Source organism: Panthera uncia, assembly GCF_023721935.1.
Source record: "Panthera uncia isolate 11264 chromosome C1 unlocalized genomic scaffold, Puncia_PCG_1.0 HiC_scaffold_4, whole genome shotgun sequence".
Taxonomy (NCBI): domain Eukaryota; kingdom Metazoa; phylum Chordata; class Mammalia; order Carnivora; family Felidae; genus Panthera; species Panthera uncia.
Window position 1 is genome coordinate 98,558,297 of NW_026057585.1, and position 27,954 is coordinate 98,586,250.

The window sequence follows — 27,954 nt, forward strand, 5'->3', positions numbered from 1 at the left end:
ATATTAACTAGAATATGAACATTTGGCCTGCCCCTCTCTCCCCTTACAGCACCGTAGACCCCGTGATTACCAGCGTTTCGGGAAGTGGGACAGAATACTATGCTTCTCAAAGAAAAAAAGGTGGTATTTGGATTTTTTGCGTGAAACTTACGGCATAGGGTTGTGCACACTGCTCTCTGTCTAAAATTCCCTCTGCGACTGGGGTTCTAGTCCCTTTATTCCTTGATGAGACTTTCCACGCTTTTCATCTTTGCTATATTCTTTTCAAAGAAGCAGCGCGATCTGAGAATTTCGTTTTACTCTTTCTTAATCTTCTGCCACAGACTTATTTTGAAAACGTTCCTTCTCATCGGAATTTCGAAAGGGTCCTTAAAGCGAATCGCTGCAACCCGCTCCGTGTCCCCCGCCCCCCCGCCCCCTCCCCGCCCCGGCCCCGGGATAGGAGTCCGCGTCTGAAGTGGCTGAAAAGGCAAATTGTGACCCTGATAATAACGAGAGCAACGGGACCCTGGGCGGTCGGCCCGGGGGACCTGCCCGCGGCGCGCCGCGACCCCGGCAGCGCACAAAGACGCGCCCGGGTGGGGGGCCCAGCCCACCGCCAGGCCGCCGCCCGGAGCGCGCGCTCGAGCCCGGGCCCTGGCGTCGGCACCGCACAGCGCGGCCGCTCCCCTCCTTCTCTTCTGCTCTTTTTATTAGAAAGGAAAAAAAAGGAGAGAGGGAGAGAGGGAGGGAGAGAGAGAGAGAGAGAGAGAGACAGACAGACAGACAGAGACAGAGACAGAGAAAGAGATAGAACGCAAGAAGTCCCGCCCCTCCGCCCGCCCTCCGCTTTCCATTGGCCCGGCCTCCGCGCGCGTCACTTCCGGATGCGCCAATGGCGAGGCGCGATACTGCGAGGTGGGCCGGGCCCGAGCGCGGAGTGGGCGGCGGGTCGGTGCAGCAGCCCCGCCGCGGCTCGGCCACCATCGCCGAGGCGCCGCTGCTCCCACAGACGCTCGCGAGCCGCCCCCCGCGCTCCCAGCCTCCTCTTCCTCCCGCACGCCCGAGACGCTCGTCCGACTCGGGTCTCGCCCCCGCCTCCGCCTCCCCCGTGCTCTTCCCTCGCTCGCTTCCCACCTTGTCTCTGCCTCATTTTCTCTCCTAGTTGAGGAAAAAAAAAATCACCATCATCCTCAGGGAGCCCCTCGCCCTCAGAAAAACAAAACCAGACATGATCCTGGGCTCCCGCTCCTGAAGGACCGGCCGAGCGAGGAGCAGGGAGCAAGTGGAGACCGCCCCCGAGGTCACGGGAGGGAAGCCCCTGCAGCCCCCGGCCCTGTCCCCGCGGCCGGCCCCCTCCTCGGCCCGAGCCCGGCGGCCCCCAGCCCCGCGGGCCTCCCGCCCCGTCCCCCACTTTCCCGGGAGCCGGCCGAACACACCTCCATTGATGGTGTAGCGCATCCGGGGAAGGTAAGTGTCCAAGTTGCCGGCGCGTGGCGGCCACCTTCTCTCCTGGCCCCTCGTCCTGGGCACGGACATGGGGTGGCAGGGGGCCGGCGTGGACGCCCGGGTCCGCCGGGAGCCGGGAAGGGCAGGCCGGCGTGCGAGCCGCGCGCTCCCGGTTGGGGGGGGGGGCGGGCATAAAGGGCCGGGGACTTCTTCGGCCCTGTGCGGGCCAGGTCACTGTCCCACTCGCCTGCTGACCCCTGTTCTCTCTCTGCTGCTTATTCATGCTCTTGTTGGACTTGTCTGAGGTTAAACTGTTTCATGTGACTGAATTATTGGCCGAACTGGGGGTGGGGGGTAGTGGGGGAAAGGAAAGGAAGTCAGAGACCCACAGTGTACATTTCTTGAATGTTTGTGGATTTGGGGGTCTTGGGGGGAGGACTTTTCTTAAAGTATCATTTTCCCATTAGGGAGAGATTCCTTCTTTGTGTTCTAAATCTCCAGTTCTCTGTTCTGTGTGATTACTAGCCCAAAATCACTTGGAGCAGAATAGGATTCTTACTACCATGTTTGAGTTTTGCTCTGTGAAAGAGAGTGGCTTCTATTTTTATTTTTATTTTTTTAAAGGTTTTGGAAAGGAAGAGAGGTAGTTTTACATAGATTGTGAGTGTGTGTGTGTGTGTGTGTGCGCGTGTGTGTGTGCCTGTGTGTGCGCGGGGAGGGGGAAAGTATTGCAGGTTTCCTTTGAAACTGGTTGCTTGAGAAGTTGTTGAAAGGAAAACAAAATGATTCATTGTTGAATTGTCATTTTCCTCTGCCTCTTTTCCAAGGTTTGCTTACAATTTTTTCTGGATTACAGACTTCAAACATTGATTTAAGCAAAATGTGTCCTTGAGAAACTGGGTGCTTTAAATGTTTCAGTATGTGTTACTATTTTAAGGGACATTTAGAAAGTAGTTTTGTATGAATCCTGAAATAGCTTTCCCCAAAGCAAATTTTTTAAACCCAGAAAAGATAACTAGTAAAAGGGAAAGTTGGCGAATTGCAAAAAAAAAAAAAAAAAAAAACATTTTCGTGGAACACAAATGAATGCATCCTATGTTTAGATAAGAAACAGTTTTGATAATTGCTTTCCATTTAAAGAGAGACCTTTTTGTCTGGTGTGCACTGGTTTCTTTAGTCTCAGTCTGTTGGGGGAGGGGAGACAGGATGGATCTATACAATAATAAAATCATCTTTGGGTAGCGATTTCCTTCCATGGATTTGCTTGCTGAGTTAATTCCCCCGTAAATCATAAACCAGTTTTGATTTTGATGGCCTGCATGGAGAGCTGGCTTCCAGCTCTCCCTGTTGTTGTTGAGGTCGAAGGGAAAAGAGGCAGAGGCAGAGGCAGACACACACACACACACACACACACACACACACACACACAATACCAGGCTGAGGGCTCATTGTTCTTCCATACACACATTCATTCTCTCTCTCCCATATTTGGGACTAGGTTTGCACAGACAAACACAGCTCTTTTTGGGAGAGAGGAGAGAAGATGGGGGAAGGGTGGACGCTTTTCTTTTTCAGCTTTCTTTCACCCATCTCTTGTCTGGCCTTTCTTTGCAACCTTGTAAGAGGCAGAAGAGTATATTAGAAACTAAAGGACACTCTCAAACATGTTCAGAGACTCCTCTTCTCCACCTGCCTTCTTTCCTTTGCATTTCTAGTTTCTGCCGCTCTTTCTTTTTTGTGTATGTAAAGATAAAATTCCTCTTTCTACGTCGTGGCCTTATAGTCTGCTTTCCTATTCCTCATTGCCCCTGACTTTGGTGAGGACAGTGATTTGTTCCGTTGACTCTTACTGTAGTGAATATGACCAGGGTCTTTTCTAGGTAGCAGTGGTGGATTGTTTCAGTTAAGATGACGAAAATTGTATTTGAGTGTCTGTGTGTTTTGACATATTAGTGGCCTGTTGGTTGATAATCAGGTATGCCGGCTATGGAACTGTCATGTTTAGTTTTGTTTTGTAAATAGGGGTTATCAAAGAAGATCTGGTTTTTTCTTTGTGCGGAAGGTGGGGGGAGTGGTGTAGAGAGGCTTCCTTGAATACTGGACAAGGAATAGGATGACAGAGTCCACCTGGGTTAAAACCAGCTCTGGGCCAAGGATGGAGGTTGGTGTGAATACTGTGGGTTGCAGAACAGCACCTTCTACTGGTTAATTGCTTCCAAGGATCTTGAGGAAGAGAACGGGGGAGGGGAGTAACGGCTGAGGCCTAATGATTTTCTTTTGAACGCAATTGTAGTGCCTTCCTGCAAATGCCACTTCCCTGAGCTGCTGATACAGATGCCCTTTGACTGGTACTGGTGCGTTGAGGCTTTATATGTTATTGGCTGAGTTATGACAATTTGTTCTATTATCATCAGTATTTACACATAGTGACTTCTAAGGACACTTTTGAATTGATACTCTGATGAGAAATATAGTTTGTCTTGGAATATTAAACAAAATTTAAAGGGATTTATTTGGGTTCTTGGTGTTGGAAACTGTACATACACTAGCAGTCTTTAAAAAGTTTTCAGTATCTGGGCTCCTGGGTGGCTCAGTCGGTTGGGCGTCCTGACTTCGGCTCAGGTCATGATCTCCCGTGGGTTCAAGTCCCGCATTGGGCTCTGTGCTCACAGCTTGGAGCCTGGAGCCTGCTTTGGATTCTCTCTCCCCCCCCCCCCTCTCTCTCTGCTCCTCCCCCGCTTGTGCTCTGTCTCTGTCTCTCTCAAAGATAAATAAAACATTAAAAAAAAAAGTTTTCAGTATTATTAGTAAAAAATCAAAAAGACCTCCTCTATAGAAAAGAAAAATCCTTGCACTGGACCCAGGGGTTTTCTTCTGGGATTAAATGCAGTTGTGGGGTGAGATGGGGGGGAGAGGAACTCACTAAAATCAGCAGTTTTGCAGATGTCATAGTGTTGTGTTGCAATAATGTTGTTTTCAATTGTCGTATAAACAAATAAAATTAAGTCTGATAGGACGACTTATTCTATGAAATAGATTAAAAAAAAAAAACACAGACAAGAGAAAATGTGAAATGAGCATGTGCACAGATTGACACAGAAGGCCAAATTCCTGCTTAAAGACTTCTAATCCAAGGTGTAGTTTCAGAGATAATTTGTTTGATAAATGCCTGGAAGGATTTTTATTATCACACATCCTACCCCATCTCAATTGTTTTAATGTAGTGAATTGCTAGAGAGAGAGGTTTGCAGAGGCAAGGGCGACAGCATAGAATAAACATCTTCTGTTCCAGACCGGCTGCTCTAAGGAATGTGATTTCTGATCCACTTTGCTTTCACAACTTAGAGTGTAACCCCTAAAGTTGTATATCTTTTACAGTGAAGTGTGAACAGTTCAAATGTATTATTTATTCAGTAGGAATAGAGTCTGGTCATTTCAATCCATTATATTCTCTGCCAGTGTTTTGTTGCAAGGTGACTAGAGTAATTCACAACAAAAAGGTTCACAACAAAAAGGTAGTCCAAATCAAGAAATAAATGTGCCAGAAATAAATTGTACAAGAAATAAATTGTACTTTTTCAATTTTGGCCTGGTGGCCAGTCAAAACATTTTTAAAAAGTGGCGCGGTAATTACTGTCAGGTCCTGCAACAATTATATGTACTGTTGAACAGAAACATGCCAGGTGCCTTAAACACACACATACAAGAATATGACCTATGCCCTTCTAAAACCAGTGCCTGTTGAAGATTATTATGGATTTAATAAGCACTCATTACTTTTATTATTTAAAAAAGTTTTTTTTTTTTAATGTTTATTTATTTTTGAGAGGGACAGAGTGTGAGCAGGGGAGGGGCAGAGAGAGAGGGAGACACAGAATCCGAAGCAGGCTCCAGGCTCCGAGCTGTCAGCAGCACAGAGCCCGACGCGGGGCTCAAACCCACAAACTGTGAGATCGTGACCTGAGCCAAAGTCAGACACTTAACTGACTGAGCCACCCAGGCGCCTCCACTCATTACTTTTAAAATTAGTTTTGAATCTTTAACATCTTGCTCAAATCTCAGTAATCAAACATTCAAGTAGTAAAATAAGTTGTGTATACTGAATTCTTCTGGGAATGCTGTGCTTTCCTACTAACTGCTTTTGGCAGCTTCTTTTGCAGTTGATTTAAAGGCTAAGATAGCAGAAAATTCAGATGTTTAGAGTCATTAGTGTAACATAGCTGTGAACTTCGTTACACACACATACACACCCTGAAACATTACACTATTGTTTTACATATTCACTTTCTGATAACACTGTGCTCTAGCTGATCATAGAGTTTTTCAACAACTAGGAATTCCTCTTGAATCATATTTAAGTGATTGTTAATTATTAGTAGTATCTTGGTGATTATTCCAAATTTGTAGCTTGCTTGTCCTGTTTAAGTGTGATTTTGGTGTGCCTGTTGGCTTGTGCTTGGTTTCTTGTCTGACAGTTCTAGTGTTTTTTAAAATAGTGAGGAAAAATGAGCATTTATGTATTAGGAAATGGTTAATATTGCTTAAGCCATTTTAGTGAACATTTGACCACAAATAACTCAGACATGCTCAAATACTAAATATATTTACTAGGGGGTGCCTGGGTGGCTCAGTCGGTCGAGCGTGTGACTTCGGCTCAGGTCATGATCTTGCATTTCGTGAGTTCAAGCCCCGCGTCGGGCTCTGTGCTGACAGCTCAGAGCCTTGAACCTGCTTCGGATTCTGTGTCTCCCTCTCTCTGCCCCTTCCCTGCTCATGCTCTGTCTCTCTCTCTCAAAAATGGATAAATGTTAAAATATATATATATATATTTACTAGAATGAGGTTTTGGTTGGAATTGTGATTTGCATAATTAACCTGTAATATATAAGTAATATATTACTTACAGTAAGTAATGTAAGATATGCCATGTGTCTGTATATTAGGTAACTAGGTCAGATAGGACTGCTAATGTAATAGGTTTTTTTGTAAAGCGACCCATTTGTGTTAGTGTAAAATTGTTTTCATTTGGTAAACTTTACCAGTGTGTCAACAACTGTAAGCAGTATAATTAATTGTGAAATATTTCCTTAAGTGGTTATGTTACAAAATGAAAAGACTTCTTTTTTTTTTTTTTTTTTTTTTTTACAAAATGAAAAGACTTCTAATTCATAGACCACTTGGTATTTGAAGAATCCTCACAGCCTGTTTTGTCTTGGGCTTTGGCATCGGAAGTTGAAGTTACTGGCCATGCCCTAATTAAAACTGGTAATACATGTGATTTGCAAGGGTTTTGATTAGGCTTATTTGGTTGTAAGGAACAAAAAATCTTCCAAGTCATTTCACGTATGGGAGAAAAGAGGAACAGAAATGGACACCTAGAGAGTCAGGCTTCACAGAAGAACAAGAAGCCCAGGTTCTGATGGGCCTCATGGATGCTGGAATACTGTTAGGGATAAGGATGCTGCCTAGCTTTAGTGACCAGATTACCTTGTTGCCTCCTCAGCAGGAAGGGTTTGTTGAGCCATACCCTAGTGCCTGGGCTGTGTATGGTTGTGCAGGCTATGTGTAGCATAAGGACACCACTCTAAAGGGGACAGTATTTACTTTGTGGGCCTGTACTAATCTGAAAGAGAGCTTTGAGCAAGCCTGGCCTTGCAGCATCTCGAGACAGAGTCTTGGAACAGCGGGGGAGAGCCCTTCATACAAAAACCTATTCTAGCACACTTGGACACACACATACTCAGCCAGGTGCTGTGAGTATGCACGTATACATTCATTCACACCTATACATGTTTACCAGGCTCCCAGAGGTCGGATTCCTGACCCTGTTGCTTCTGGGGGTGGGGAGCAGGGTAGGTAGACTGGTGGTAGCCCTTTGTTGCTTGTGGGGTGAATGTACTTTGGGGGTAGTGTGAGCAGGTGAGAATGTGGGCATGTGTCTGCATGTATGGATTCGGACCAGCTGCCTGGGGAGGCTCTCGAAACCCTTTTCCTCCCTAGGTAGAATCTGGTTGCACTGGGGAGGTGTATCCACACCACAAAAGTTTTACTTGATTCCGAATGAGATGCAAAGGCTCCCGCCACTGATTTAAAAGATGTTTGGTGAAAACATTCTTCAGGTGGATTTAAACTGGATGCGCCTTATTAAACCCAGTGTTGATGTTCCCTTGCTCATCAGTCCTCTTTCCCTCCCCTCTTTATGTTTCTGTGAGCCTGCTCTCTCTGGTTGGGCCACCACATAAAGTTGTTCAGGTTGGATAGTAATATACTAACTTAACTTTTTTAACGGAAGGAAGGTATTCTGCACAAGACACTAAACAGCCAGGGCTGGCCCACCGAATCCTCTGCTATTCGCTCAGCCGTTTTATCTCTGGTTTCTTTGTGTCTTTATGCCTCTGCTTCTGCTTCCACTACTAAGGACTTCTTCTATATTTCATTAACGTTTCTCAAGAGAGAAGATCTGCTAAGACTGTTGGTTAAGCGTTTGGAGCCAGACCGCTTCTTAAGCTACCTACCAGCCCCCCAGATGGCAGGCTGCTCACCTGTTCAAGCCAGCTCTCATTGAGGTACACAGTAGGAGCCGAGGGAATGGGAGGTATTCGGAGCCAAGGCCTGTGGAAGGGAATTTTTTCTACTGTTATATCCTCTCATATTTTTCCCATCTTTATTTTCCCTGACATCTGGTATGGCTGTTGTTGCTTTTGATAGCTTATCCAACAGTTTATGTTGCTTTAAGAAACTACATAGTCATAAATGGTAGTCATTTAAAATCTCTTTTTTAGGTGAGATCATTTTATTACATATGTCTTGTTACATTTTTCCTGTGAATCTACCTACCTACCTGGTCTATCTTCCTGCCTACCCAAGTCCTTGTTTCCCAAACTTTATTCATGGCATACTAATATGCTGCAAATATTTTAAGTGTTCTGAGGTCAAGTAAATTTATAATGCACATTATTGATACCTTAAAGGCTCAGAAATATCCTATAGTTTACAGGTTTTTTTTTTTTTCTTTTAACTTGTTTGTTTGTTTAGTTTGTTGGTTTTCTTTGCTTCCCCAAAGAATACTTATGGGCTTCTTATGGAAACTAATATTCTAAAGAACGATTTGAGAAACACATGTAAAATTAATCCTTTCTTAATCAGGTGGCTTGCACTTTTCTCCTTAATAATGAAGAAGTAATTTCTGGGTGATACTGTTATATAACTTTGCTGCTCTGTACTGTTTCTGTTCAAGCAAGCTTTGCATTCCAGTACTTCCAAGGGTACAAAATGACTGCTTTTTCCACCTTATACATAATGTCATTCTGGAGGTGTTTTTAAATTTAATTTTATTTTTTAGTAATCTCTCCACCCAGCGTGGGGATTGAACTCATGACCCTCCAGATCAAGAGTCATATGCTCTACTGACAGAGCCAGCCAGGTGCCCATTCTGGAGTTAAGATTGTTGTATCTCTAATTTCTTATTCCAGCTTTAAGTCGGATCAGTCAAATTAATATTTTCTTTTTCACCCCACTCCACTAGTTCTGCTCTTATTTAGGGTTTAACCACTTCTTTTTTGGACACCTGTAGTATGTAAGCACTGGCAAGAATCTTTCAGCAAATATTAAAAAAATATCCCAAGTACTTGACTGTGTAGTTTTTTGAGGTAAGCCTTATAGGCATGTAAAGATGAATAGAACAGCCTTCTAGAAATTACTGTCCGTACTGGCTATATACACATAACTGTAGAAGATAAACATAAGTGTTTTAGAGACACAAAACGCCATGGGGTTGTATTAGTTACGTACTGCTGCATAAAAAATTACCTCAAGACTTGGTGACAACACGGTAAATATGATCTTATAGTTTCTGTGGTCATTTGTTTGGGAGGGGCTTAGCTGGGTGGTTCTGGCTTCAGGTCTCTCTTGAGGTTGCAGTCAAGGTGTCAGCCGGGGCTGTGGTCATCTGAAGGCTTGACTGGGGCTGGAAGGTCTGCTTCCAGATGGCTCACTCAGTTGGCTGTGGGCAGAAGGCCTCATTTGCTTGCCACATGGACCTCTCTGTGTGGTTACCTGAGTGACCTCATGACATTGCATTTGGCTTCCCCCAGAAGGAGCGATCAGAGAGAGAGAGAGAGAGAGAGAGAGAGAGAGAGAGGAAGCAAAGAGGAATCTTTAATGCCTTTTCTGACCTACTCTCAGAAGTCGTACACCATCACCTCCATCATATTCTGTTAGTTAAAATCAAGTCACTAAGTCCAGCCCATGTGCAAAGGGAAGGGAGTTTAGCTCCACCTCTTGAAGGGAGGAGTATCAAAGAGTTTGTAGATTTATTTAGAAACCACTGCAGGGGTTCAAAGGAGAGAAATCTAGAAGATTTAAAAAATGTTTTCCCCTTTGATTATCTTCAAGCAACGCTTTACTTTAGAGAATAGTTGCTGGTTCTTAGAGGAGAGTGGCGTGATCATAACCTCATGTTATTCATCTTCTACTCTTGTTAAGGTATCACTTATTCCTTACCCTTTTCCTGTTGTTCTTACATCAGATTTAATCTCTTTCAAATTTTTTTTTATATCTATTTTTGAGAGAAAGAGCACAAATTGGGGAGGGGCAGAGAGAGAATGAAACACAGAATCCCGAAGCAGGCTCCAGGTTCTGAGCTGTCAGCACAGAGTCTAACGCGGGGCTCAAACTCACTGGCTGCGAGATCACGACCTAAGCCGAAGTCGGACAGTTAACCAACTGAGCCACCCTTGCGCCCCAGATTTAATCTAAATTAAAACTGTGGTTAGGACACCTGCCTTAGAATTTTTTTGGTTTGGCTACTCTGATTTCCTACCAGGTAAGTACCTTTTCTTCAGTTCTATACTTCCTCCTCATTTTATCACTTCATTTTGGTGGGGGGGGGGGCTCCATTGAGGCATTTTATTTGCCTATATGTGTTACATCCCGAGAAAAAGAATCCAAGATTTTCGCTCCTGTGTGTTTTTGTCTTGTTTCTGCAAGGCCCGTGTTGCCAGCTGAGGTTGTCAGTTCATTGAAACCAAACTCATGGGACAGGAGCAGGTTATTCTACCATTTTTTCTGGATCTTTGAGTTGCACATCAAAGCTGGGACTGATCATCCACATGTGTTTAACCTGCCTGTGAGGTTCACAGTAGTTTTCCCGGATCTGTGAACATCAGTGATTTCAAATTCACCAATGTAACCATGCTTCATCATTATAGTTAGAAACTGGATGATGGGGGCACCTGGGTGCTCAGTCAGTTAAGCGTCTGACTCTTGATTTCAGCTCAGGTCATGATCTCAGGGTTGTGAGATCAAGCCCTGTGTTGGGCTCTGTGTTGAGCGTGGGGCCTACTTAAGATTCTCTCTCTCCTTCTATCTCTGCCCCTCTCCTGCTTGTACACACTCTCTCTCTTAAAAAAAAAAAAAAAAAAAAAAAAGACATAAACAAACCAGTGACTTTGGAACATGGCCTAATAACATGGCATTTGCCTCTCTTTTTGGCATTGGTTGATGCTCTTGAGAGCATGAGCCAGGACATTCATGTGCACCATTATGGCAGCATTGAAAGATGGTGGAAAGAGACTCCTATCTTGTGTTAATATTTATTACTTGCATTTGTATCTTAGTATTAATTATGTCTTTTCCATTAGATTGAAAACCCCTTGAAGTCAGAAAGTTTTCCTGTAACTACACCAGTGTGTATGCTCACATATGGAATTAAATGTATTCTAAAAGACGCAGTTAATTGTATCTAAGATGTTATCAGTAGTAAGATGCCATTATTTCATGTATGGCTAAGAATGAAAAAAATGCTAACAATTTAACTTATACAGTTAACAGTTTAACTGTAGGACCTGCCTCAGTTCCAGTGCTGTACAAATGGAAAACATCATGCATCTTGAAATCATTGAACGATGGTCATATATTTAGGCCATCATTCTTTTCACAGCTTTATATCCTGGAAAACATTCTTTAAGATAGATCTTAAAGCAGATTATTTTCTCTCATAGGAACAGTGTGATAGGTGGTGTTCTTGTGTAAACATTTAGCGTGAAAAACTTAGATATGACCAAGAGTACAATAAAAACAGATGCTACCGTAAACCTATAGTCATTATAGTTGAATTATGATCCAGTTCCCATAGAGTAGGTATAACTGTTATATATTTTGATTTGTAATATGCTGTATTTTTTGTATATATAACATACAAAAATAGTTAGCACCCTACTGCATCATTAGTTTGGCCTAAAATGTCAACTTATTTTTTTTTTTAAGATTTTATTTTTTTATGTAATCTCCACCTGCAATGTGGGGCTCAAACTCATGACCTCAAGATCGAGAGTCTCATGTTCTACCGGTTGAACAAGCCAGATGCTCCTAAAGTGTCAACTTTTATATATTTAATATTTAAATATTGCTGTTTCTCATGGTTCTGTTCAATTTCTCCTTCAGCACTGTTTTCCAGAGTGACCTCGTTCTACCTAGTATGTCCAGTCTGCAAGTTTATAAATCTAGCCCTAATCTCTTTCCTGAGATCCACATCTGTGTTGCCCTCGGTCTCCTTGGATGTCTTTTGGTCTCCCATCCAAGTACTAACCAGGCCCGACCCTGCTTAGCTTCTGAGATCAGACGAGATTGGGCGCATTCAGGGTGGTATGGCCGTAGACTTGGATGTCTTTTGGGTACTGAGCCTCAAAATTTACCAGTCTGTATTTGATCACTCTTAACCATTATACTATTTATTTTTATTTGAGAGGGAGAAAGAGAGAGACTGCAAGCAGGGGAGAGGGGTGGTGGGGGCTGGGGGAGAGATTCTTAAGCAGGCTCCATGCTCAGCGTGGAACCTGATGTGGGGCTAGGTCACAAGACCCTGGGATTATGACCTGAGCTGAAATCAAGAGTTGGATGCTCAACTGACAGAACCACCTAGGCACCCCTTATCATACTGTTTAACAAAATAGTTAAGAGAACGCTAGACTCAATCCCCAGTCTGCTGCTTAATAACACTATGAACTTTAGGCAAGTTACTTACCTCTCTGGGTCTCGGTTCCCTCATCTGTAAGATGAGAGATAATAGTACTCATCTCACAAGTTTGTTATGAGGACCAAAGTAATTAATACATATAAGTTGCTTAAAATGTCCCTGGAAAATAGTAAGTACTCAATAAATATTAGCCTTTAAAAATTATTATTACTGTTATCATTGTCATTTAGAAATCTAACTTCCACTGTGTTTGCTTTCTTAGTTATCTGCAATACTCAACAACCAGGAGATACATAGGAGCAGTGGGTCAACTCTAGAGGGTTCAAATGACTTCTGAGTTGCCAACCAAACTTTTATTATTTCTTGGATATAGGAAATGCTGCAGAATTGTACATGATTAAATACCAAGAGAATGACACCATAGAGTAATGGTGAGGTTTGGGCTCTTAATGAATGATCAGAATATGATAGCTCAGTTGGTTCTCTTCCTTGTGATGTTCCTGAAGGAGATTTACATGAGTAGAACAATGGCAAGTGGGAAATTTAAAGTATTATTATTAATTGGGTTTTTGGCCAAAATACCCACGTGGAGCTGTCTGATATCCTGGGTTGTAGCCTATTGCTTAAGCTTGAGGCCAAGGCATGGGATCTCCCTTTGTCCTAAATCCCACTATCTTACTACTGCTACAGAAAGCCCAAACATCAGCCTTTTGAGCGTGTGTGAGAGAAATGAGCATAGAGCAAGATAGTGTGGATCGTCATATATGTGTGTCAGTCATATGTGTGTCACGTTTAATTGGCATTTAATCCTTAAATCAGTAAACGAGTCCGATCAGTGTTTTGGACTCTGACCCAATCAGATGAGCAGTCCATTCTCTCAGGGAGGTTCAAGAAGGTAGGGGATGGAGAGAGCGAGCGAGTGAGGAATCTTGTTGGTCCAGCTTCAGCTCTGTAGTGAGCTTGGTTTAATGGCCTGTGAGGAATAACTAAATATGGTTGGCCATCTGTCTAGCAGCCCTACATTATGACTTATTTTTTTTTTTAGGACATTCTCTGGAAGCTAGGGGGAACTGCAAAGTGTTGTTTAAATTTAAGGATAAGGTTACTCTTTGACAGGAAATTAAGGAGAAATATTATGTGAAAATAAGATTTGCCATTTGGAAAAGTGGTCTACCGTTAATGATAGCTCCTATAGCATTTTGGTAATAAGCTGATTTTAATTTTGGTAACAGGAGTATAATCTTTGAGGAATATAATTATATATGATTATGTTAGTAGAGCAGAGCTGAAGCCTAATCATATTATACTCAGTCTGAGACAAGAACATGATAGCAGAAGGGGGATAATTAACTTGGAGGCTGGAAGAGAGGTATCCGGAGTGTTGCCCTCAGATTCTGCAACCTCAGGTTCATTGCTGTCTCGTCAACTCTAGGAGGGCACAGGCCACATCTGCTTTGGTCTCCTCCACATCCTTTGCATCCAGCATGTGACGAATGTAGCAGACATTCACTCGTCAAGTGAATGATTGGATAATATAATTATATAGTTTATCGAGGTCGATGATGCAGGAGATTTGTCTTAATTTCCTGACCCCAAGGAATATTCTGGAAGCTGTTTTTTTTTTTTTTTTTTTTTTCAAGTAGGCTCCACACCCAGTGTGGGGCTTAAATTCATGACCCTGGGATCAAGGGTAGCACGCTCTACTGACTGAACCAGCAAGGTGCCCCAGGAAGCTGATTTTTAGACAGATTCTTTCTTTTTTTGTTTATTTATTTATTTGTTTTGTGTGTGAGAGAGAGAGAGAGAGAGAGAGGGAGAGAGAATATCAAGCAGGCTCTGCACTGTTAGCAGAAAGCCTAATGTGGGGCTCGAGCTCATGAACTGTGAGATTATGACATGAGCTGAAATCAAGTGTCCTACACTTAACCAACTGAGCTACCCAGGTGCCCCTTGGAAACATTCTTTTTTTTTTTTTTTTTTTAATTATTTTTGAGAGAGAGAGAAAATGCATGTGAGCTCTTGTGAGCAGGGAGAGGCAGAGAGAAAGGGAGACAGAATATTCAAAACAGGCTCCATGCTTTCAGTGCAGAGCCTGATGTGGGGCTCAAACTCACAAACTGTGAGATCATGACCTGAGCCGAAGTTGGACGCTTAACTGACTGAGCCACCCAGGCGCTCTACACTCTTCAATATTTTTTATAAGAAAACCATCTGCTGGGGGTCCTGGCTGGCTCAGTTGGTAGAGCATGTGACTCTTGATCTTGGGGTCGTGAGTTTAAGCCCCACGTTGGGTGTAGAGGTTACATAAAAATGTTTAAAAAGATACCGTCTACTACAGTGAGTTCATTATTCAGTATAGAATTGTCACTAAACTTTTTTTGATCTAATGATGGCTTCAGATTTTTATTGCTAAGTAAATTTTCTAACAAGACGAATTGGATTCTTTCTGATTTGAACATTGTGATTTTTGTAGCATAATCTGCCTTTTCTTTAATGTGATTCATTATTGTAGGAATATTGACTGATATTTCCCAAGTTTTTATACACTAAATGTGATTAAAGACCTCTTGGAAACATTTAATTCCTACCGTTTATAAATTAGAAAAATGTGCATACATCTTGTTGCTATTGAGAAATGCTATTATGAACACTTTATTAATATTCCTTAAGATATTTAGCTTTACAAAACATCTACATTCTTTTAAAATATTTTATTTGTAATGGCTTAGCACCTTTTTCATAGCATAGTGAGAATTTTAAAGTCTTTACAGAAGTTTTTACACTATGGAAAAACTTGAATAACTTGGTTGGTAGGTATGCTTGAAAGAGTGTGCTTTTCCTGATAGTGAACACCGGCTTTTCCTCCCACAGCTCGGGGTGACTTTATTTTTGCAAGTTAGAGGACACAGTTTATTTTTCCATCTGTTGATTGTCATGTTTTATTTGCCCCAGCATGCAAGTACACTGTATGTAATTGTGTAATCATCATAAATGAATTTACTTTGAAATGTTATTTACAAATTATTTCTGTCACCTTAGACCCAAAGTTAAGAATGTTGTTATAAAGTTGTTGTGTCTAAGGACTTCTTGAAACCCTGTGTAAGAAATTGATCTTAACGGGTGCCTGGCTGGTTCAAGTTGGTGGAGCGTGCCATTCTTGATCTCGGGGTTATAGGTTTGAGCCCCGCATTGGGTGTAGAGTTTACTTAAAAGAAGATCTTAAAAAAAAAAAAAGTTGATCATAGTGGTTGCCTTTTAAGGACGCATTCTAGGGCACTGGGGAGGGGGATAGAGAGGGATCTCTTACTGTTTGTTGTATATAACTATTACCTAATTTAAAAAATTGGGAAAACCTGTGCTTTTTATTTTTAGACTCTTGCCATTTTCTTATATGCGTTAGTGAAATACCAGTTTAATTTATGTATGAAATGCGGCATACATAATGACCTAGACACATAGGTGCCCTTGATGAATTTTCTCATTAATAGGAATAAGGCATGTACGCTGTTGAGTACTTGATAGAGGAAAGTGCCTCAAGAGGTGATGGTACTATGGTTTAAGAAGGAGAATTAGCTCTGGCAGGGGGCATTAGGGAAGATTTGGTGTAGGAGGAGGTGTTTAACCTGTGTTTTGAAGGATTGGCAGGATTTGGACATGTGATAAGTAGCTAAGAGGATTTCAGGCAGGAAATTGCATGGAGCAAAGGCACCGAGGCTGGAAAGATGGGAAATGGGGAGTACTTTTGCTGCTTCTATGATGAGGATTATGAAATTGTGTTTTGATTTCCTTTTTTTAAAAAAAATTCTTTTAAAATGTCCTGTAGCAGATGCAGGCATACGTAGTTCTTTCAACTCAGGTGATTTATATTTGAAGCTGTTATTGGTAGTAGCTGCTCAGACCAAGATGTAAGAGGATTTTGGAGAGGAGTCCTTCGGGCTGATTTCTTGGAGGAAGAACAGACTGGTTTGGCTGGAACCATGAAGCACCTGAAAGACAGGTTAGGGTCATAGCATGGAGAGATTTAACCAGGGGAAGGCTTCATTTGAGAGCCTGATTTATTCAAGTTAAATACAAATTGTAATTGTATAATTAATTTACACTCATTGTAATCACATTTATATAGTTCAAAAAGAGTAATGCGTACTCCCTCAGTATTCTTCTAGACAGTTTTTATGCACACGTAAGCACATGTTACACACTATACATACTGTCGTAAATTTTGTTTCTTTATTTAGTATTTTAGGCACATACTTTTCAACATTTTTTTTTTTTTTTTTTAAATTTATTTTTGGGACAGAGAGAGACAGAGCATGAACGGGGGAGGGGCAGAGAGAGAGGGAGACACAGAATCGGAAACAGGCTCCAGGCTCCGAGCCATCAGCCCAGAGCCTGACGCGGGGCTCGAACTCACGGACCGCGAGATCGTGACCTGGCTGAAGTCGGACGCTCAACCGACTGCGCCATCCAGGCGCCCCTAGTCATTTATCTTAAAATTGAGTGTCAGCCATTTCTTTATTATTTGTAGTAAGTAAAGCTGAACTTGAGGTCTTTTCTTTCTTTCCAAGTTCATGAGTATATTAGGCCCAAAATATGAAATGGGAAACGCAACTTTTCTGGTTATTTTTCCAGTCTGTAGGCCTCTCTTTTGGGGAAGTGCAGTCGTGCTAGTTGGGTTCTGAAATGGAATTACTCATGACAACTGTTTTGGAATCTCAGGGCTGTGGTACTGGATGAGGAGCGATTTCTTTTAAATAACTTGTAGCTGAAACTGATTTCTAACTGCTAGAGGTGACTTTTTCTGGAAATTTTTAAAAATGCGAAATCTGATACGAAAAAAGCTTCTGAGGTAAGAAGATTTTAAAACTCTGGTAATTGTTTAAAATTTGTAAGTCTTTTTTTTTTTTTTTTTTTTTTTTTTTTTTAGATGGGTGATTCAACTCCTTGGTAGTTACTCTGGTCATTTTTTATTTCGGATTTTTTTAAACATATATTAACGTGTGTGCGCGCACATTAATGTTTTTGATACAGTGATTACATTGCTTCACTTTAAGAACGCCATGACCTGGCCTATATGTGTTCCTGGTTATAATTAACACAGATATTTTAGTGTGGAGAAAAGCATATTGGTCATTTGTTAGGCTGATTTTTTTGAGGAAAGCTTTTCTGTCTCCTAGCATGGCTCTCATCTAATCGGGTCCCAGGCAGCTCCTGTCCAAGGACACCTATAGCACAGTAGCCCTTGTTATTGGCTGAGTCTGGGACCCTCATCCGAATGGTCGTTTGACTTGGGAAAAGGTGTTGATGCAGGCTTATGGCAGATGGTTTTCTATTGGTTTTGATAAAATTGAATGGATCATTCTTTTCTTTTGACTTTATAAAGTAATACTATAAACATTTAGTTTCCTATTCTTTTTAGTAAAAATATCCTTAAAAATGTGATTCTCTGCATTTTAACCCCCTCATTTTTTATTATTTCTCCATCTTTTTATGCTTCTTCTATTTGGAAAGTTATTTTTGGTTAGTTTGGTTTTAGTCTTTTAAATTAAAATGTCTTCTCTTTTTCCCCCTTGGCATCTCTTTTCTTGTTACTAATTTTTTCATGTTTTAGGATTTTTTTCCCTACCGTAAAGTCCCTTGGCCTTTGGGTTGCAGCTTTGATTAAAGTGGATTTTTTCTTGGGCTTTTAATTAGATTTTCTTTTTCTTTAGCTCTTCATATGGAGATTGAGGCTGATGCTGACTGACACGTGGGTCAGTGGCATGATTACTTAGGATGAGACTAATGTGAACATTGAGTGGCTTGAACACAGTGTTCAGCATAGCTTGTGGGTGTTTCCATTTCTGCTGGAGGGCTATTTCCTGACTTAGAAGCACTGTCCTTAAAAAAAAAGCACTGTCCTAAAATAAAAATAAATAAAATTCTTGGTTACTATGTTCATTGAAATCAAGGTGAGACATGAGAACTGGGTGACCTGTGGAAAACGACGTCTGTAAGTCCAGAAACAATGTTTTGCTCAGAGACGGGATGTTGATTTGATAGGAGAGAGTAAGGGTCTTTTAAGCACACTGTGTATGTGCTGTGTCATTCATGATTTTTCTTGCTTCACCAAAAATATCCTGAACCATGATAGCCTATGAGCATTATAAATAAGCTTGATGTATGTCTTCTAGTTAGCGGGAGAAGACCTGGGCCCCGATTCCACCTGTGCCGTGGACCCCGTGTATGATGAATTGCCCTGCCTCCCTAGCTCTTGGATGGCGACGGTGGTTACATACACTGAGATGAAAAAATAGATATGGAAATACTTTGAGAATGTAAATGTACTCTATAAATCTAAAGTACGTTAGTTTCCTTTTTCTTTCCCAGGAACTCAGGGCTCTTGGAGCCCACAATCTTTCCTTAATCTAGCAGTATTTATTTTCTGTAATGTTGCCAAGAGAAGTCTCCTGTCATCTTGGTGTTTTTCTTGTGCCAGCACTACATGCAGATGTATTTGTTCCAAATATTTTTATGTAGGGACTACTAACTGTGCGGTAAGTGTTCAGCTGTAGTAGAGAACTACTGTTTTTAGGTGTTTTATCCTAAAATAAATACGTTTGTTTGCATTTTATGACAAGAGACATCAAAAAGACATTTTATGAGTGTGATAATACATTGCCTTTTCTTTTTTTAACAAACTCCGCAATTTTTTAAATCCCAGAAATCTGTAAATATGCTTTTCTGTGGTGACTACAATGCGGATGGCGTCAATAGGTTGTTTGAGTTCGGAATGGGAGCAGGTATTCGGTTTTCCTGCCACCTTAATCGCAGGCCTGTGAACTTTTAATATAAAGATGCAGAAAGAGCTAGAGTTAGGTTGTAGCCCCTGAAATGTCTTAAACCATTTTCTCTCTCAAGTTGCTTATTCCAGTCCAATTGTTCAGGAAAGAAGCTCTGAAGCTTTTTTGCTTGGGAGTCAGAGGTTAATTTGTAATTAAAACGGTTAACATTGGTTGTAATATCGGTCCCTCTTTGGGGAGGGGGGTGGACGGAGACTGTCCTGAATCAGGGGAGAGTTGTCTGGTTAAGTCTCTTCTCTAGGTGCTCATATAATTCGTTTTCTCATTTGGTTTGTATGTTTGGGGTAATTTCGCCTTTTAAGAAAGTGGCCATATTTTTGTCACTCCCTGAGAAGAGTATGAGTGCTGTCAAATTTCTTGCATCCCCGAAGTCCATTTTGCTTGCACGTAGTCATACGGTTTCTAGGATGCCATTTGCAAGCCATGCTGATGCGGGGCTGGCTTTGAAATCCAAGGCATCTTTTGAGTATCAAAGGACTGTAGGAGATGGGTAATGTTAAGGTTGCAAAATTCTTGCAGAGTACCACATGCCGTTGATATGCTTACTGTCGTGATTTATGATCCTCGGAAATTTAGCCTTTGATACAGCTGTCATCAAGGTGGCCCTCAGCTCTGTCTGTGCATTGCTCCGAAGTGATTCACTTTACGCTCCCGGTATAAAAATAGACCCCTGCTTCCCTGATGGATCACCCTCCCCCCAAGAGCTTCTGTAAACCTTCTTAAAATTGAGAGAAAATACGTGTAAGACACCACTAAAAAGAATCTCACCTCTGGGGTAAGTGTTAGAGATTTGAATGTTGCTAAAGCACCAAGGAGGGAGGGGTTTGACCTATTTTGAGCTCATCTGTGACACTTGTTTAGAAACCTCCAATGACACTGAGTTGGCACAGCTCATTTCCGAGGTTTGGTTTTTAACTTTAGGTTCAGTGACAGTCATCTCTTCATTTACAAGGTGATTGTCTAGGAGTAACTGGGCCCCCATGGTACCATGTCACAATCACTGTAGGACCCATTTACAGAGATGACCTATGGAGGGTTTTAGCCTCCTGCTCATCGTATTACCTTAAAAAGGAACCGTGGCCATTTGATGTAATTTTGGCCACAAGACCTGTTGTTTGAATTACACGGAATTAGAAGTCAGTATTTGAAGTTCTGTTTCATTGGATGTTATAAGAGGGTCCATAAGAATAATGGATGACTATGAAGTTTTAGCCTAGTGCATAGCTAAAAGTATATTTCAGAGATGAGGTAAACCTGTCATGCTTGTGACTACCTGGTTTCTGCTGTGAATTATTGAGCTGATGTTTGTTTTTACTGTGTTATTTAAAATTTTTTTTAATGTTTATTTTTGAGAGAGAGAGAGCAGGGTAGGGAGGGGCAGAGAAAGAGGGGGAAAGAGGATCCAAAGTGGGCTCCACACTGACAGCAGCAAGCCTGATGTGGGGCTCAAACCCATGAACTATGATGAGATCATGACCTGAGCTCAGCCAGCTGAGCCACCTAGGTGCCCCAAACTGACGTTTGTTTTTAGATGCATGGAAAAAGCTATACGCTTGGTACTCTTTCAATTATATAAACTTAATTGGTTATAAAAATGTTACTTGGACTTCATTAAGTGAAGAAGGCTCTCTTCTAATTTATCTTTTTTCTGTGAAGCTTCACCTGTTCTGTTGATGATAAATTCTGAAAGAGCATTGTTCTAAGTTTATAGTGATGATGTACTTTATTTGTCCTTAAATGATTTCTGACAGAGCTTTTTTCCTTTGTATTTTCTGTTTTGCTTGAGTTTTAGAGAATTGTAGTTTGAAACTAATGTCTTTTTCTTCTCAAATACAGTATGCTTCCTTTTCTTCTCTTACAGTTTTTGTGTGTGTCTAAGAGCGATGTGTGTAATTTGGAAAAAAAAAAAAAGATCTTGAAAGAGTCATACTTTCCATGTACCTATACTAATCATGAAAAGGAAAACTCAGTCATTTTTCTAAAATGATAGACACAGTGATTAATAAGATAGACATAATGATATTTATAAAAATGGTCTGTAAATTCAGGCTTAGCTTCTGTGCAAAGGCTGCTCTCCTCCAAGTCTCCTTTTCTCTGGGTGGTCGGCTCTTAGGAAGGGAGGCTGTGAGTGGTACACTGGGCCATTCATTTGCCAGTACTGTTTCTAGTGTCTCTTACAGGGCACAGTATTAGGCACTGGGAGCACAAAGATAAATAAGTTGTGTCCCTGCAGTGACAGAGTTCATGAGGAAATGATGTGAATAAAATACAGTCTTAGAAGAACTTTAATAAAAGTAGAAACTTTATGCTCCCCCATAGCCCAGTGTGAGGTGTGCATGTGCCGTGGACATTTACATGGTACTTAGGGACAACTTACCTGTTAACAAATGGATTCTTCAGCCCCTCTTTAGGCGTCTACATTTATTGCGGATGTGTGGCCTGATGTAACCAGGGTGAGGTTTTCTTGTCACTGAAGTTTTCTAGGGAAGTAGAGGGTAAATCTCTTCTGGGAAAAGGTTGAGCACCCTAACCTTTGTCTTTCACTGAACCCGAAATACCTTTCTATATGTTTTGTTTACTTTTTTTTTTTTTTAACGTTTATTTATTTTTGAGACAGAGACAGAGCATGAACAGGGGAGGGGCAGAGAGAGAGGGAGACACAGAATCTGAAATGGGCTCCAGGCTCTGAGCTGTCAGCACAGAGCCCGACACGGGGCTCGAACTCACGGACCGTGAGATCATGACCTGAGCCGAAGTCGGACGCTTAACTGACTGAGCCACCCAGGCGCCCCTGTTTTGTTTACTTTTAAGAACATGCTCTCAGAGCTAATTTAAAATAATTTTGTTCATTTTTCCCAAACCCCTGTTTTGGAAAAAAGAACTGTTTTTTTTTTTCTTTTTTCTTTTTAATGTTTATTTTTTGAGAGAGAGCACAAGCAGGGGAAGGGGAGAGAGACAGAGAGACAGACAGACAGACAGAGGGTCTGAAGCGGGCTCTGTGCTGAGAGCAGAGAGCTGATGCGGGCTTGAGCTCACAAACGGGGAGATCATGACCTGAGCTGAAGTTAGGCGCTTAACCAACTGAGCCACCCAGGTGCCCCACAAAAGAACTCTTTTCTAATAAAGAATAAAGATTACTGTACCAGAAGGAGTTAGTATTGCCCTTGACCTTCTCCTCTGCCTTGGAAACCTGCAGTTTTTTTTTTTTTTTTTTTTTTTTTTTTTTTTTGTGGACACATGATATAAGTAAATTAGATGCTGATCTGATTTGCATGTTTTCTTCGTTGGGTGGCAGGGGGCACAATATTTAATTTTTTAATTCATTCTCTCTGGCCAACCATTCTTCCTAAGTAAGAAGTAATGCCTGGCCTTTTTTCCCCCCTGGAAAATGGCCTACTTAGTTTTCAGAAAAATTGTGGTATCTCTGTATGGAGGATTTGAAGCATTGTTTAAAAATAAATTTACGGGACACACCTGGGTGGCTCAGTCAGTTAAGCATCTTTCGACTCTTGATTTTGGCTCAGGTCATGGTCTTGCAGTTACACGAGTTCAAGCCCCGTGTCAGGCTCTGCGCTGACAGTGTGGAACCTGCTTGGGATTCTGTCTTTCTCTCTGCCCCTCTCCTACTTTGTGTTCTGTCTCTTTCAAATAAACTTAAAAAAAAAATAAATTTGTTAGTATTAAATGATACAAGAACGACCTCAGGACATTGAAAATTAAAATCTAAGCTTTTAGTTATACCTGTTACCTCCATATTTCTTATACTGGCACTAAATCTATTTATTCACCAAATAGATTTATTTATTATTTATTTGTATTATTATTTACTATTTGCTAGATAATGTACAAAGTGCTTGGGAGACTTGTAATATAGTGGTACTTGCCTTCGTTAGGAATCAATCAGTCATTCAGTCTTTTTTCTTCTGTTTAGGTTTTTTGTTGTTGTTGTTGTTACTGTTCCTTTAACTGTCTTGCATTGTCAGTATTTATGCTCTTTTTCCTGTCCCAGTGGAGCATGTAAATTAAGTCCCAATCATGGTGCTTAAACCTATAGCTCCAGAGAGAAGCAGCTGGCACTGAATTCTGCTTGGCTTAACTTTCCACCCAGGAACTGTCAGTGAGTCAACAGGTACAGGATATGTGTTTTCCAAGTTTAATACTGATATAAGTGGGATGTAAAAGAAATAAAAGTTATTACCTTTGCCCTCACAACTTAGGAGGCAAGCCTTGAAGAGTATAGATCTAGAACAAAAGTGGAATATAGCCAACTACATATTGTATAGCATAAACATAAATATATGAATATATAGTCACATTTAGGTTAACTAGAGATTATTGTGGGTTAAAGTAATTGACTAAGTACTTATCCAGAAGCTAAGAGCCCGGCCTTAAAGAGTGGGTGCTGTTTGAATAGGCACTGGGAGAGCAGGTTCTGATGGTCTCAGCAGGGGGTCAGGTCAGCCTGAGGCAAGAAGGAGTGTGCTGTGTACTGAGTCCGGCAAGGGAAATCTTGCTGGAGTGAGGAACCTGTGGGCGGGAGTGGGGTGAGATACGTTAGGTGAGCCAAATGTTGGAGGCTTGGAATGCTAAGCGCAGAATTCGTGCTGGCACCTGAGAAGAACGGGATGCTTGGGTTGGGGGTAGAGGTAGGAACGTGGCAAGGCAGCCAGAGACTGTGAAGTCTGAGTACTTCTGGGTTAGGACGTGCACTGGCCAGGCCTGGGAAGGATGTGTTTGTGCACTTGTGTGCTGTGTTCACATTGTTTCCCATCCCTACTTGTATTTGGTCAGATGGCCAGACAGACTGAAGGGAAACCCAAGTAGCCACAGGACAAAATAGACTTTGGCAAGTCTAAGTGGTTGGTTGAAGTATCACTGTTGGCTTTTACTTAGCATCATAATTCATAAAAAATAGAAAATTTACCAAAACTCCTATCACCAAATATAGATGTTATTTTATGGGTGTTACAGACTTAATTTACATGCTCCATGTAAATTACATGCTCCATGTAAATGACAGGTTTTTAAACAGATCATAAATCATAGTTTCATCTCTTGCCTCCTACCCCAAACATCCACTGTTTCATAGATATTCTTCCATCCCCAACCCTCTCGCCCCCCTTTTTGGCTGTCTCTTGTTTATTCTTCAGGTCTTAGTTTAGGCATGCTTTCATCAGGAAACCTGTCCTCACTCAGGGTTGTACCTAGCCGTGCTCTCCCGTGACACCTGTACTGTCTGCCCTGGGCCCTCGCTTCTGATACTGCACTGTGATGGTACGCTCGGCCCCTGCTACCTGGGAGCTCAGAGAGCTCGGCCACAAGGCTAATAGCTGTTGAGTCCTCATCTGCCAGGGTGGGCCAGGCCCACCCTGCTTAGGCCCCTCCTGCTTAGTCTGTGGAAAGGTTGGGCTTACTTATCATTGTAATTGAGTTTTTAAAATTTAACATCTCCTAAACACTTTTCTGCTTTTATGCATTCCTAACTATTGTTTATTATGGTCGTATGTTTTTAATGTTTATATTCCTTAAGTACTTCCCTGTTACTGGGCATTTTGGTTGTTTCCATTATTCTTTTTCCTCCATATCTATACCAGTACCATAAACTTGCTTGTACATACAGCACTTCTTTTTAATACTTCTAAATTAAAAATAAAGAAAACCATACCTAAGCACATATTTTTATCTATTGTATATTTTTTATTTATTAAAACATTTTTTAAAAATGTTTATTTTGAGAGGGGGGAGGTGCAGAGAGAGAGGGAGAGAGAGAAGCCCAAGCTGGCTCCGCACTGTCAACACAGAGCCAGATGAGGGGCTCAGACCCACAAACCTTGAGATCATGACCCAAGCTGAAATCAAGAGTCAGACACTCAATGGACTGAGCCGCCCAGGACTGAGCTACCTAGGTGCCCCAACCACATACTTATTTAAAAAAATTTTTTTTAATGTTTATTTATTTTTGAGAGAGAGAGATAGAGACAGAGAACAAGCGGGGAGGGGCAGAGACAGAGCAGGGCAGAGACAGGGCAGAGGCAGAATCCCAAGCAGGCTCCAGGCTCTGAGCTGTCAGCACAGAGCCCAATGAGGGGCTTGAACCCACAAACCGTGAGATCACGACCTGAGCTGAAGTTGGACACGTACCCGACTGAGCCACCCAGGCACCCCATCACATACTTATTTTATAAAAGATGTGTGTGTTCATTTATACATTGTGTCTAACTTCATGGTGAGTGGCCTGTAAAATAGCATTTGTTTTTGCTCAGATTTCATTTTGAACAAGGAAAATATGCCTCTGTTCCAATTCAAAGTAAATTATAAAATGAGCAACTGTGATTGATGCCCAAATAGGGTAAGAGATGCTGATGGGGTGATGGGGTACTGTTTTAAGTAGGGTATTAAGGGACAGCTTCTCTGAAGAGGTGACATTTGAGCAAGGCCTTGAACAGGGTAAGGAACCATGCAGAGATCTGGGGATAGGGCATTCCAGGCAGAGAGAATACTAAGTGCAAAAGTCCCAAGATAGGAGCCTGCTGGTGTGGTCAGGGAGCAGTGGAACAGCTCTGAGAGCTGTAGGAGGTGAGGTCAGAGGGAGAGGCACAGGCTGGGTCTGATAGGTCCTTGTAGACCATGGTAAGGTCTCTGCCTTTTACTTTATGCATAACGGGATGCTGCCGGAAGGTTTTGATCCAGGTGTGACAGTTTCTGATTTCTCTTTTAAAAAGATCCTGCTGTTGGGGTGCCTGGGTGGCTCAGTTGGTTGAGCGTCCGACTTTGGCTCAGGTCATGATCTTGTGGTCTATGAGTTCGAGCCCTGCGTCAGCCTCTGTGCTGAGCCCGGAGCCTGCTTTGAATTCTGTGTCTCCCTCTCTCTCCGCCCCTCCCCCTCTCGTACTCTGTCCCTCTCTCTCAAAAATGAATCAACGTTAAAAAAAAAAGATCCTGCTGTGTAAAAGTTAGACTGCTGCCAGCTGGAGGCTGGTGAGGAGGCCATTGCAGGAATCCCGGTGAGACGTGGTGGCTTGGACGGGTGGGGGTGGTGGAGGTGAAGAGAGTGCTCGTGTTTGGGATTTGGTAAAATGCCATGTGCTGAGAGGTGAAGTTTTTACAACTAGTTATAAAACAAGCCTAAGGCAAAACCTCGCATTGAAAATGAATTAATAGTGTTTTAAATGCCTTTCTCTTCAGAGTATCTGGTAGATTTTATATCCTTGAAATTACCGAACTGCTTCAGTTGGGGAAAGGAACCAGTCAAGGTAAGGGCTGGGACTGGGTTGTATTGTTAATCCACTTGCTGATGGAATAAGAAAGATTCCATAGCAGCAGATGTGCAAATTTTCATCTGTAATGGCCATTTATTTAATATAAAAGGTATGTCTGAAGAATTATGCTTGGATAAATTATATACTGAATTCTGGTGCTTAGTGTGATTGTGTTCAACTTGACCTGTTTAGCATTAACTGTGAAATATGTTGCAGCAATAATAAGGAACGAAATGGGTGCCTTTCTGCTGTTATCAAAATCCATTAACAAGTTTTGCTGTGCTTGACTGCTTTTCAATGTTACGCTTTATGGTTCATACCAAAGCTGTAGATGTAAATGACATCCATTCCACAACGGTTTCTAAGGCCGTACAAACTGTGATGTTGTATTTGGAGTAAACATCTGTTTACTCCATAGGAATGATAGATGCTAGACAGGTTATGGTTTGCTTTGGTTCTACTTCTCTACTTTGCATAGGATTTTAGCCAGGTAGAGAAAAGTATTTCACAGTGTTCTTGAGCTTTGTGAAACTACCTTGGTTTATGTGAATGTTCTGCATGGAAGGCCACTATTCTTTATTTTTTATGCTAGTTTAGCCAAGGGCATCCTTTAGTGTAGGAGGTCTTGTGAAAGTGGGCAAAGCACTAAATTGAAGCGGAGTGTCTTTTTTGGTAAAAGTTGGTTTTAGGAGTATGAAATTTAAACTTACGGTATCTGCTGTTTGCAAAATGCAAGATATTAAGTCATGGTGTTGAGTGTTTATTGGTTTTTGTTTGCTTTTCTAGGGTTGGGTTTTTTTTTTTTTGTTTGTTTGTTTGTTTGTTTGTTTTGAATAATCTCTACACCCAACGTGGGGCCTAAACTCATGACCCCCAAGATCAAGAGTTTTATGCTTTTGCAACTGAGCCAGCCAGGTGCCCCTAGAGTTGGGGTCTTTAATGATAGAGTTTTAGAATCTTATTTTCCATAGCTACTTAAAGATTTAGAACAAAGATTAGGAGCTTTTTTGGGATCCCTTTATTAATCTGGGGAAAACTGTGGACTTTTCCCAGAAAAAGACATGCACACATTCGTGCAACAAACAGATATATTCAGCATATGTCTATCAAATGGTTACTCTCCTGTCAGGCATGGTTATTAGATGTTTAGGATACATAATGAAAAAAATCCAACAGTCCCCACACTGTGCCCCTGTGGAGCTTATATTCTAGTAAAGTCAGCAAGCAATAAGCATGATACATAAGAACATTGTGGAGTATATTAGGATATGGTAAGTGCCGTGGAAAAAATAGAATACAGGAAGGGAAGAATAGCCGTGGCTCTGATTTAAATATGGAAGTAAGGATCGGCCTGATAGGATGATATTTGAACAAAAGGTTAAAGATGGCACACCAGTTAGCCATGCAGAGTTCTGGCTTTGGAGCTTTCTGTGGCTCAAATGAGGGGAATGCC

The 27,954-nt window shown here is 41.7% G+C and overlaps 1 protein-coding gene across 5 annotated transcripts in view; it reads left to right on the top strand.

Moving 5' to 3' along the window:
- The first annotated feature begins 903 nt into the window (after positions 1-903).
- Positions 904-27,954, top strand: part of RERE (arginine-glutamic acid dipeptide repeats) — a 426,890-nt gene continuing 399,839 nt past the window's right edge. For 3 of the 5 annotated variants that reach the window (XM_049618825.1, XM_049618829.1, XM_049618830.1), the window contains exon 1: positions 908-1,449. The gene's annotated coding sequence lies outside the window, so the exon portion shown is untranslated. Of the gene's footprint in view, positions 1,450-7,879; positions 7,995-27,954 lie in introns of all 5 variants that reach the window. The other 2 variants (XM_049618826.1, XM_049618828.1) reach the window with 2 other exon arrangements.